The sequence below is a fragment of the Lutra lutra genome, chromosome 7, assembly GCF_902655055.1.
Source record: "Lutra lutra chromosome 7, mLutLut1.2, whole genome shotgun sequence".
NCBI classification, from domain to species: domain Eukaryota; kingdom Metazoa; phylum Chordata; class Mammalia; order Carnivora; family Mustelidae; genus Lutra; species Lutra lutra.
The window spans coordinates 113,694,918-113,707,551 of NC_062284.1; the positions used below are offsets into that span (position 1 = coordinate 113,694,918).

Consider the following 12,634-nt stretch of genomic DNA (forward strand, 5'->3'; position numbering starts at 1 on the left):
TACACTTTCTTAGGACATTTGGAGGTCTCTCAGGGAGAAGGGAGTAGATGAAGGGGAAAGAGGTGAGGAGAATTTCTTAGGGTAAAGATGAGTGAATGAAGATGATTTAGAGAATCAATTCAGATTGGAGCATGTTTTTGTCAGATTCCATGCAGAAAACAGATGGCAAAATCAACCTGAGCAATAGGAGAGAGTTTAATGAAGGGACTGTTTGCAAAGATGTGGGTGGTTTGAGATAAGGGAACTAAGAAACATCTCGGGGTTAGCAACAACCGGATACCTGCTAAGCCTAGGCCTGAATGGGCAAGGAAGTGGGTAGTTACTGGAATTTATCAGTTACTACCTCAGGAGGGGAGCCACCTAATGGAAATTGTGGCCTTAGAGGAACCTAACCTCTGCCAAATCACAGGAAGAAGCTCTCTCACTACCTTCCCAATAGTTACTTCTCCCTAGCCAAGCCCACTGGAAGTTAGAAGATAAGAAAACAGGAGTAATGCAGTCTGTGGAGGTCAACATTCTTAGACCTGGAGCAAATGGAAAAATGACGAGTGAATCTGGGCACAAAGAAAATATCCAGCTTAGAGCTAGAGGATGGAGGACTCCAGAAAGGATGGAACTTTAAAAAAAAAAAAAAAAAGGAAAAAGAAAAAAGAAAGGAAGAAACTGATAGGTTACCTGATTTATTTGAATATGTATAGTAAAGAGTATGTTGATTTTTCTACCAGAATGTATGGGGATATATTAGTGATTTAACTAAAAAGGGAAATATAACTTACGGGGAGAAGGAAATGTATAAATAAATGCTACAGCAGGGGCATAGATTAAGTATCCTAGAAGTGTAGGTTGTGGATGGGAGTAGGCAGGACTAAGGAAGATTTCGTAAGACTTAATGGTAGAGGGAAATTTTAATAGATAAAGAATCGAACAGGAAGGATTTTTTTTTCTGGGTATAAGAAAACAAGTATGTCAAAGCTGTGGACTTGGGAAAGTGCAGGGCTTTTATTAGTTATTATTATTAGCTAGTTGATCGGAAGATAAGGGAGGGAGAAACAGAAGGGAAAAGTATTCTAGTACTAATTCAGGGGGCGCCATTTGAATGACAGGCTATGGAACTTGAAATGGGTTCTCCAGAAGTTGTTAAAGGACCCTGCAGTCAAACAGAACTCAGTTTGAGGCCCAGCTGTACCATTTAGCTTTTGACATTGGGCAAGTTAGTGTCTTTACTAAGCTAATTAGAAAATTCATCAAGGAGATGGTTGTGAGGGTTAAATGAGATAATGCACACTGGGTACTTAGCACAGTGGATGAATGGTACATAGTAAACCCATGGTAAACAGTAGCTTAAGGAAAGGGAAAGGCAACAAAAACTTTTGAAAAGAGACATTCATGGTAATAGGTGTGCTTCAGGAAAATTTATTCAGCAGTACAGTTGACCCTTGGACAACACAGGTAGAACTGCCTGGGTCCACTCGTATGTGGGATTTTTTCCCCCCAGTAAGTATAGTACAGTCCTATAAATGTATTTTCTTCTCTTTATGATTTTCTTAGTAACATTTTCTTTCCTCTGGCTTACTTTATTGTAAGGGCAGAGTTTATGATACATGTATCATACAAAATATGTGTTTATCAACTGTTTATATTATCAGTAAGGCTTCCTGTCAACAGTAGGCTGTTAGTAGTAACTCTTAACCCCCATGTTATATCAAGGGTCATCTGTGCAGAGTGAGTGGCAGCTAGATCTAGACCAAGATAGGGGTGACTTGAAGTTCATAGAAAAACCCATGAGAGAGATAATATGATGTTAAGGTAGTGGTATGAGAAGCTAAGGGTATATGTGAGATATTATGGAGGGAGAATTGATGCGGGTTGGTATAATTAATTATTAACATATTTAGGGGTATTACAGTTATGATTTGCAGTACTTACATTTGACCCTGAGGGACAGCTAATTTATCTGACAAGATTAGTCTGTCTTGTCTGTTTTATTTTTATGCTATTCATTTTTCAAGGTATAAATTAATATTTTATTATTAAAAACAGTTTGTCAAGGTAGGACATGTGGCTCAGTTTGGCAGCACATACTGAAATGGAAACTGGAACAATAGAGTAGAGAATAACATTTTTAAAATGTCACTAGGAAACTAAAATGTTTGTAGCTTAGTGTCAGTTTTCAAATTAGAATTTCCATGCATTTCTACCATTTCTCCACTTGACTCCCTCTCTTCCTCTGAGTATTTAGAAACTTTGAGCAATAGATGTTATGCTAGCAGTCTGATGTTAGAATAAACTTGTAGTCTGTTAATATATAAGTGAAATTAATTAATTACTGTGTCATTTTATGGAGCAGTCAGTTGAAGAGAAAAGTTGATTCTCTCTAATCATTTTAAAAGTAAAAGAATGATGTAATTATGTGATTTTTTGAAAGAAGTGTGTAGTCAGGGTGGTTTCAGCTTACAGGAATGTAGCTGACATTGTATTGTGGATCCACATAAGGGTTCACTGATCTGGATTTTAGTTACTGTTCTATTGTAGCTCTGTGACTTAACTTGGGATGTCTGTGTATTTTCTGGAAAATGGAGATTTCCAACCTGCTTATCTTTCAGGAAATCTGGAGAGAGATCAAATGAGATAATGTGCTTGAATTTATTATGGAAACTTTAAAGCTTTACAAATGTAAGCCATGAATATGTAAATTACTTATTAATTTTTATTTCTAGACTATTCTCTTTGGTTTCCCTCTCTCGCAGTTAACAGCCTGCTAAAAATTACCCTTTAAAATGGATTTTATCATCTTTCCACTTCTCCCCATCCGCCTCCTCTCCATCCCAAAGAGAAAAACCTTATTCTCTGAATTCTTCTGTTTTAAGGCCCCATAATTTCTCTCCGGTTCAGTTGTCATGCTCAATATTTTAGAATTCTATTTGGCTACTGGTCTCCTAGTCCTGTCAAGTCATCCTTTGTAATAACCATTATTTGAAGTTATCCCTTTTTCGTTCTTTCTGCTACTTCCTTTATCCTCACATGCATAAAGTATTAAAACATTATCTCTATTGGCTGGCTGCTCTACTCACTTTTCCCCTGGTCAACTCTGGTTACAGTGTAGATATAACTTTCTAAAAAGCCAATTTTTGGTTCTTTTTTTTAAACTCAGAAACCCATAGTTTCCCATTGCCTACAGGAGAAAATTCAAACAGTTTAGCTTAGCATTCAGAGTCAACTCTCACTTTATCGTCTATCTCTTACACTGGCTCTGTTCATTATCAAGACTGTTCTTATTCTCTAACTAGGCCATATATATTCCTGATTGGTAGCAATGTACTGGAAAGCCATATTACAAGTAACTTTATACCACATGTTTAAAAATCCTTTTCTGGTCAGTTTGAAAATGTTATAAATTGCCTTTTGTCCTAGTACCTTTACAAAAACTTGACTAACCTTTTGGACGTACTTAATCTTTTATTACCAAGTTGTTGGGATGATAAAGGGGAGTTCAAGTAACCAACCATTTGATATCTTTGATACTGTTTGGCTTTTAACCATTTCCTGCTGTGAATTTGTGGTCTTGAATATCTGCAAAGACCTTCAACTGTGTGTTTAATATAAGCAAATGAAACATTTTCTCACTGAATTTAAAAATAAAAAGTCAGCAATAACTTTTGAGCTAAATACTTTACATGACTAGCCCAAATATATTTGAGTTGTAACTCATACTTACTTAGTTTTAGATATAGCTAAAGTTTCTTCTTTGAGAAGATGGTATATGGGCCATTCTTTCATTTGTGGAGTTTTTTATATGGTGTGAATATATGAATTGTTTTGAATACACAATGTATGTGAATATATTAGTCTTTTAAAAAACAATTTTTTTTGAGGGATGCCTTGGTGGCTCATTGATTAAGCATCTGCCTTTGGCTCAGGTCATGGTCCCACGGTCTTGGGATGGAGCCCCATGTCAGGCTCCCTGCTCAGTTGGGAATCTGCTTCTCCCTCTCCTTCTGCCCATTCTCCCCGCTCTTGCACTCTCATTCTCTCTTTCAAATAAATAAAATCTTTTAAAAATTAATTAATTTGAGTATCTTTCCAAGTGTTCATTTCTGTCACTTGTATATCTTCTTTCATAAATTGGTCAAAGCTCTTGCCCTGTTGTAAAAAACCAGATTTTTTGATTTAATGAATTGTAAGAGTCTTTATAGTGGTCATAAATATTTTGCAAATATTTCTCCCTTTTTTTAGCATGCCTTTTCATTTTCTGAACATGATCTTCTAGTGGGATATTTTGGGGTGGCATATTTTGCCACCCTTCAGTAGATTCTAAAAACTTTGTACAGTCTACAGATCTTAGCAACTGACTAGATAATATGGCTTGAGAAAGATCAAGATCTTGAAGATAGTGGTATAATTAACAACAGTAGGAAAGTTGAGGTCAGTTTGGGATATATTTAAATTGAGATTCCTGATGGTATCTGTATAGAAATGTACTTTCTGTCCCATCAACCTTTATTTCTGGATCTTCCCACAGCTGACTCTTTTTTTTTTTTTTTTTGTCATTTAGGTCTCAATGCAAATATCACCTCCTAAAATAGGCCTTCCTGGCCTTCTTATCTAATGCTGCCCCTTCCAAACATCACTGTTTATTATAGTTTCCCATTCTCTCTCTTTATCTGAAGTCATCATGTTTGTTCTTTACTGTGTTACTCTGACAGAATGTAAGCTCTGTTAGGACAGCAGGATCCTCTCCTTAGTCCAGTGTAGCATCAAAATTTCCCCCTCTGAATTAACTGTGGTTCCTGTCAAATTCTTTATCTTTTTGGATCCTTCTCATTTTCTCAGCATCGTAAGCTATTAATAATATTTAAAATTGGTCCAGAAGTTGTAGTTAAAACAAAGAAAATACATAAACTGCATTTTTGTTTGAACCTTAACCTAGAGTTCAAAGGTATCATTAAAAATAATCTGCAGGGGCACCAGGGTGGCTCAGTTGGTTAAACCGCTGCCTTCCGCTTGGGTCATAATCCCATTGTCCTGGGATCGAGCCCCTTGTCAGGGTCCCTGCTTAGTGGAGAGCCTGCTTCTCCCTCTCCCTCTGCCTGTAGCTCTCCCTACTTGTCTTCTCTCTTCATCTCTCTTTCAAATAAATAAATAAAATCTTTAAAAAAAAAAATCTGCAAAGGGTCTTACCAGTTATGCTTGCTTCTTTTTCCTCACTGATTTCAGGTAATTTACATTGATTTTAATTGAAGCCTGTTAAATATTGGAGGAAATTGGGGTGCCTGGGTGGCTCAGCGGGTTAAAGCCTCTGCCTCCAGCTCAGGTCATGATCCCAGGGTCCTGGGATCGAGCCCCGCATCAGGCTCTCTGCTCAGGAGGGAGTCTGCTTCCTCCTCTCTCTCTGCCTGCCTCTCTGCCTACTTGTGATCTCTCTCTCTCTGTCAAATAAATAAAATTTTTTTAATAAATAAATAAATATTGGAGGAGAGTAACATTTTTACTACTTCATACCAAGAAATCCTAGCCATCTGCAAACAATTAGGTATCATATTGAATTACCCTTTCTCTCTCACTCTTTCCCTCTAAAAAATATGGCAGACCTTTACACTTGATTGTCTCTCCTCTGTTTTACAGAGTAAGAAAGTTAGCCTGAGTTCCGTGAAAAACCAGAGAAGAAAAACTAAGAGGATAGTAGACAAGTTCTTTCCAATTTGCATAACGTAAGTTCTTTTCACTATTCTTGGCCTGAATCTTCTGTTAGCTGACAAAGCTGTTTCTATGGAAACAAATAGTCCAACTTCTTAGAATGTCAGAGGAATGCTGATCACTTAAAATGAGACTTCCCAGCTGCTAGTCAAAAGGCACTGCTTGTGGGAGAAGGGGAGGAAGGATGAATTGCGGGGGGGGGGGGGGGGGACTTGAGTTCTGGACACTAGTGTAGACTACCATCTTCATGTTTCCCAGCTGTCACACAATGGTTCTGTTTCTTCATGAGGCATTTTTAGTGGGCCTGTATCCTTCAGGCGGTTTCAGGTCCCCCAGTCGCAATCTTTTTTAATTATTTGAAACTTATTTAGCTTCCTTTTACCCCCTTCTCCTATAGCCAACTCACATAACCAAGGCTCTTTCTCCCCAATTGGTTTGAAGTTAGCATTGAAACAGCTTTGGCCTGCCAATCTAAAAATTTGTTTTCTTGTTTTTCGGACTATGTAAAGAGTTTTGACTTCTTTTTTATTTTTATTTTTTTCTTGGTTCGGGGTATGAGCTGGAACTCTGATGAAGATGTGAAATATGGGCTTTTGAGGCATTTTAAAAACAATTTATAATTAGAAGGTTGAGAAGAGAGGAATAGAGTACTCTTAGGGCCAGGAACCTGTTACTCTATTATCTGCATAAGATGATCTTTTATTTACACTTAAGGAGGTAATTCTCTAGATTTCCCAGCTTCTGAATTGTCAAACAAAAGACTTTTTTTCTTTTCCTCTTTTTCTTTTGCTTATGTGTGTGTGTGTGTTTGTGTGTTTTGGAGAGGAAGAATATAATTCCTTTTGACTGCCACATTTTATTGATATGTATTGACTACATATATGATGTAGAATATTCATGGTTTGCCTGTTTAGGAATTATAATGAGCTGGATGCTGGAACTATAGGACATAGCATAATATTTCTTTGATTCTGGAAAGACTTTTGAATCTTTTATGACCCTCATGAATTAACTTGTGACCACTTTTGGAGTGTTGTTTGGTGAGATCATTATTTAATCGAGGTGGTCTGGAAAGATTTCTTGAAGGAAATGGGAACTTATGGTAGATCTTGAAGTCAGAAGATGAAAGGAGAAGCAGTTCATATTTCTTATTTCATAAGGCACTTGGGCAGGAAGAAGAAAGGTGATAGGCATAAATGAGGAAGCAAATTTTGAAAGTTTGTGTTGGAAAATAGTAAAAGATAGAAAGTTTGGATTTACCTTGTGAGTCCCAACTCTGTTCTCTAGGCAATATGAAAGCCTTAGAGGTATTGAACATAGGAACGATTTACTCATATACTTAATCTATGCATTTGTCCCTTGCTAGATATCAGGGCTATAGAGATGAATAAAATAGATCCTTGCTTAATAGGTAGATCATTTATCCATGTGACCGGCAGTCACCTTCAGATTGTGTCCAAAACTAAACCTATATTACCCTTCAATTTCTGTCCTCTTCTATCTAATTCTTCTTACCCTGTGTTTTCCATCTTTTAAGGATATTTGCCATCTATCTAGTAACCCAAAGATAGTGGTCCTGGAGTCACACTTCCTATTATAAAGCCTCCCTGTTTGCTTGGTCCCTCTGCTGGACAATATCATGGATCCAGAGATGAGTCAGTGTGGTTCCTGACCTTTAAGGGCTTCTGGTCTGATGGCACAGACAGAGATACAAATAGCTGGAGTCTAGTTTGATCAGAGATCCGACAGGGACTGTGGGCTTTCAGAGCAGTCACATAACCAGTCTGGGGAGTCATGGAAATCTGGGGGAGGATGTATTTCAGCTGAGACTTTTAAAAGGAGAGTAGGCAAGGATTAGGTCCTAGCCAGTCTGATTCTGGAGCCTGTTCTTTGTATGCTGTCTTGGGTAACTGGGAAGGTATAATGGCATTAATTAGAACTGAAAGTGGAGGAAGAGGATTAAGGAGAATATGAGGGGATTAAAGGGAAATAATGAGTTTAACTCTAGACATGTTAATTTCTAGATCCCTATAGGACATTTTGGTAGATAGGCTAATGGGCAGGGATCCTATCTCTAAAACCTAGTACTTAGCCAAGAGTAAATGCTCAGTTACATTTATGTACAAATCATTCTTCTTTTCTAAATCTTTGATGACTTGGTGTCTTGAGAATTAGGGACTTATGTTTAAGACCTTTTATAAGTTGGACCCAGTCAGACTTTCTAGCTACTATTCTCTGGGACAAGCTGACTGCCTTAGTTCATCTAGCGTCATTTGTACGTTTCCCATTGTACTTCTTCCTGCCTTTTCTTTATATGGTCTCTTATTTCTCTGTTCTGTCTTCAAGACCTACTTCAGCCCCCATTCCTCGTCTACAAAACAGGCATATTTGGAACTACTTTTAGAGTAATAATGAGGATTAAATGCATGAATACTGTGTGAAGTGTTGGCAATATTCTCCAGCACGTGAGTGCTCAGTAAATGTTAAAGTTGTAAGTGCTGCTCCTTCTGCTACTACTACTACTTCCTCCTTTTCTTCCTTTCTCAGCTCTCCTCTTTTTGCTGTATGAAAGGCAGACACCAAGTTCTAGTAATTCTGTAACCTATATGTTTTTTCAACAAATAGGTCTAGGTCCTTAGCTCTTCAACTCTGTCAGTCTGCCTCCCTGCTTGCCTTTCCAGTTTTTTCATTATTCATATATGGTATGCTCACATTGTCCCATCCAGCTTTATTGCATTCTATTCTGTTTTCTGAAAGTGCCATATTTTCATACTCTTCATTCTTATTGGTCATGTGATTCCCTCTGACTGGAACAGACTCTTCTATCTGGCTAATTTTTAGTTCTTTGAAATATTGTTCAAAGAAATGTATCCTTATATTTTGAGTGTTTGCTCTGACTTCTTACCACATACTAAGTTTCAGAGTCTATATGGTCTGTGAATTTCTGACATTTTTAGTTCAACAGATATTCACTGGGCATTCTCTATATGATATGTATTGTGTTGAGCACTGAGAGGCATAAAAATAAGTCTAGACTCTTGTCTTTAATTAATTGAGAATCTAACGAGAAGAAACCAGCTGGGGAAGAATAATCATTCATTTTCTTTGCTGTCTCTCCCAGTAGACTGTGAACACTTCAAGGGCAATGACCAAAATGGAATTTTAAGCAGATTAATACCAGGTTACAGAAATTTTTCTGAGAGTAAAAGACTAGGTCCAGAAAGAGAAGCATGAAAACTCTGACCCAGATCACCAAGCCCAGCCTCTAATTCCTCCCCTCCATGATTTATTATGGTGACTGTGGACAGAGCCTTACAGTTTTGAAGCTGAGAGTTTTAATTTCAGATTATAGGTAGGAATTGCATTATCCATTATTAAATGATTTTTAATCCCCAGTAAATATTATAATTGGGAAAAGTTGAGAGCTATAATTTTCTGGAAATAATGTTTTTTTTTTAAGATTTTTAAGATTTTATTTATTTGTCAGAGAGAGAGAGAGAGAGAGCAAGCACAGGCAGACAGAATGGCAGGCAGAGGCAGAGGGAGAAGCAGGCTCCCCGCTGAGCAAGGAGCCTGTTGTGGGACTCGATCCCAGGACGCTGGGATCATGACCTGAGCCGAAGGCAGCTGCTTAACCAACTGAGCCACCCAGACGTCCCCTGGAAATAATTTTTAAAATCAAAATTAAGTATAGGATTACAGTAACTCTCACATACATTTCTGCTTACTTATAATGAGAACATTAAATAAGCTGAATTGGCATAACGTAATCAATATATAAAACTTAAGAACAGCCTAATTTAATTCTAATAGTTCTCATTTTACTGAAAAAGAAGGCAGTCTGAGGAGGAGTCAAGATGGCGGAGAAGTAGCAGGCTGAGACTACTTCACGTAGCGGGAGATCAGCTAAATAGCTTATCTAAAGATTGCAAACACCTACAAATCCAACGGGAGATTGAAGAGAAGAAGAACAGCAATTCTAGAAACAGAAAATCAACCACTATCTAAAAGAACTCTACAGAAAGCGCTCAGGGAACAAAAGCTCCCGAAAGCAAACCCAGCAAACCCCAGCGGATTACTCATCCTGGCCCCGGGTAAGGGCGGTACAACCCCGCCTGGGGCAAAGACGCTTGAGAATCACTACAACAGGCCCCTCCCCCAGAATGTCAACTAGAAACCCAGCCAGGACCAAGTTCACCTACCAAGGAGTGCACTTTCAATACCAAGGAGAGCGGCAGAATTCCAGAGAGAAGAAAGCAAAGCACGGAACTCATGCCTTTCTCCCCATGATTCTTTAGCCTTGCAGTTAATTTAATTTTTTTTTTCTTTTTCAATTTTTTTTTCTCTTCTTCTGCTAAATTTTTTTAACTTTTACCGTTTTCTTTTTTAACGTTTTTTAAATAGTTTATCTAATATATATATATATTTTTTACTTTTTATATTTTTTATCGGCTTTCTTTTTTTAATAGTTTCTTTTTTTTTTTTTTTCTTTCTGAACCCCTTTTTATCCCCATACTCCCCCCTCACGATTTGGGATCTCTTCTGATTTGGCTAAAGCATATTTTCCTGGGGTTGTTGCCACCCTTTTAGTATTTTACTTGCTCCTTCATATACTCTTATCTGGACAAAATGACAAGGTGGAAAAATTCACAACAAAAAAAAGAACAAGAAGCAGTACCAAAGGCTAGGGACCTAATCAATACAGACATTGGTAATATGTCTGATATAGAGTTCAGAATGACGATTCTCAAGGTTCTAGCCGGGCTTGAAAAAGGCATGGAAGATATTAAAGCAACCCTCTCGGGAGATATAAAAGCCCTTTCTGGAGAAAGAAAAGAACTAAAATCTAACCAAGTTGAAATCAAAAAAGCTATTAATGAGGTGCAATCAAAAATGTAGGCTCTCACTGCTAGGATAAATGAGGCAGAAGAAAGAATTAGTGATATAGAAGACCAAATGACAGAGAATAAAGAAGCTGAGCAAAAGAGGGACAAACAGCTACTGGACCACGAGGGGAGAATTCAAGAGATAAGTGACACCATAAGACGAAACAACATTAGAATAATTGGGATTCCAGAAGAAGAGGAAACAGAGAGGGGAGCAGAAGGTATGTTGGAGAGAATTCTTGGAGAGAATTTCCCCAATATGGCAAAGGGAACAAGCATCAAAATCCAGGAGGTTCAGAGAACCCCCCTCAAAATCAATAAGAATAGGTCCACACCCCGTCACCTAATAGTAAAATTTACAAGTCTTAGTGACAAAGAAAAGATCCTGAAAGCAGCCCGGGAGAAGAAGTCTGTAACGTACAATGGTAAAAATATTAGATTGGCAGCAGACTTATCCACAGAGACCTGGCAGGCCAGAAAGAGCTGGCATGATATATTCAGAGTACTAAATGAGAAAAACATGCAGCCAAGAATACTATATCCAGCTAGGCTATCATTGAAAATAGACGGAGAGATTAAAAGCTTCCAGGACAAACAAAAACTGAAAGAATTTGCAAATACCAAACCAGCTCTACAGGAAATATTGAAAGGGGTCCTCTAAGCAAAGAGAGACCCTAAAAGTAGTAGATCAGAAAGAAACAGAGACAATATACAATAACAGTCACCTTACAGGCAATACAATGGCACTAAATTCATATCTCTCAATACTTACCCTGAATGTTAATGGGCTAAATGCCCCAATCAAAAGACACAGGGTATCAGAATGGATAAAAAAACAAAACCCATCTATATGTTGCCTACAAGAAACTCATCTTAAACCTGAAGACACCTCCAGGTTTAAAGTGAGGGGGTGGAAAAGAATTTACCATGCTAATGGACATCAGAAGAAAGCAGGAGTGGCAATCCTTATATCAGATCAATTAGATTTTAAGCCAAAGACTATAGTAAGAGATGAGGAAGGACACTATATCACACTGAAAGGAACTGTCCAACAAGAAGATCTAACAATTTTAAATATCTATGCCCCTAACGTGGGAGCAGCCAACTATATAAACCAATTAATAACAAAATCAAAGAAACACATCAACAATAATACAATCATAGTAGGGGATTTTAACACTCCCCTCACTGAAATGGACAGATCATCCAAGCAAAAGATCAACAAGGAAATCAAGGCCTTAAATGACACACTGGACCAGATGGACATCACAGATATATTCAGAACATTTCATCCCAAAGCAACAGAATACACATTCTTCTCTAGTGCACATGGAATATTCTCCAGAATAGATCACATTCTTGGTCCTAAATCAAGTCTCAACCGGTATCAAAAGATTGGGATCATTCCCTGCATATTTTCAGACCACAGTGCTCTAAAGCTAGAACTCAATCACAAGAGGAAATTTGGAAAGAACCCAAATACATGGAGACTAAACAGCATCCTTCTAACGAATGAATTGGTCAACCAGGAAATTAAAGAAGAATTGAAAAAATTCATGGAAACAAATAATAATGAAAACACAACGGTTCAGAATCTGTGGGACACAACAAAGGCAGTCCTGAGAGGAAAATATATAGCAGTACAAGCCTTTCTCAAGAAACAAGAAAGGTCTCAGGTACACAACCTAACCCTACACCTAAAGGAGCTGGAGAAACAACAAGAAAGAAACCCTAAACCCAGCAGGAGAAGAGAAATCATAAAGATCAGAGCAGAAATCAATGAAATAGAAATAAAAAAAAAAAAAATAGAACAAATCAACGAAACTAGGAGCTGGTTCTTTGAAAGAATTAATAAGATTGATAAACCCCTGGCCAGACTTATCAAAAAGAGAAAGGACCCAAATAAATAAAATCATGAATGAAAGAGGAGAGATCACAACGAACACCAAGGAAATACAGACAATTATAAGAACATACTATGAGCAACTCTACGCCAACAAATTTGACAATCTGGAAGAAATGGATGCATTCCTAGAGACATATAAACTACCACA

General features: G+C 37.6%; 1 protein-coding gene across 7 annotated transcripts in view; it reads left to right on the top strand.

The window, feature by feature from the left end:
- PALS1 (protein associated with LIN7 1, MAGUK p55 family member) overlaps positions 1 to 12,634 on the top strand; it is an 84,230-nt gene that overhangs the window by 11,192 nt on the left and 60,404 nt on the right. For 2 of the 7 annotated variants that reach the window (XM_047738423.1, XM_047738419.1), the window contains exons 2-3: positions 2,604 to 2,673; positions 5,623 to 5,708. The exons of 2 other annotated variants lie outside the window; for them this stretch is intronic. The gene's annotated coding sequence lies outside the window, so the exon portion shown is untranslated. Of the gene's footprint in view, positions 1 to 2,589; positions 2,674 to 5,622; positions 5,709 to 12,634 lie in introns of those variants that run through there. 3 more of the 7 variants (XM_047738418.1, XM_047738422.1, XM_047738420.1) reach the window with 2 other exon arrangements.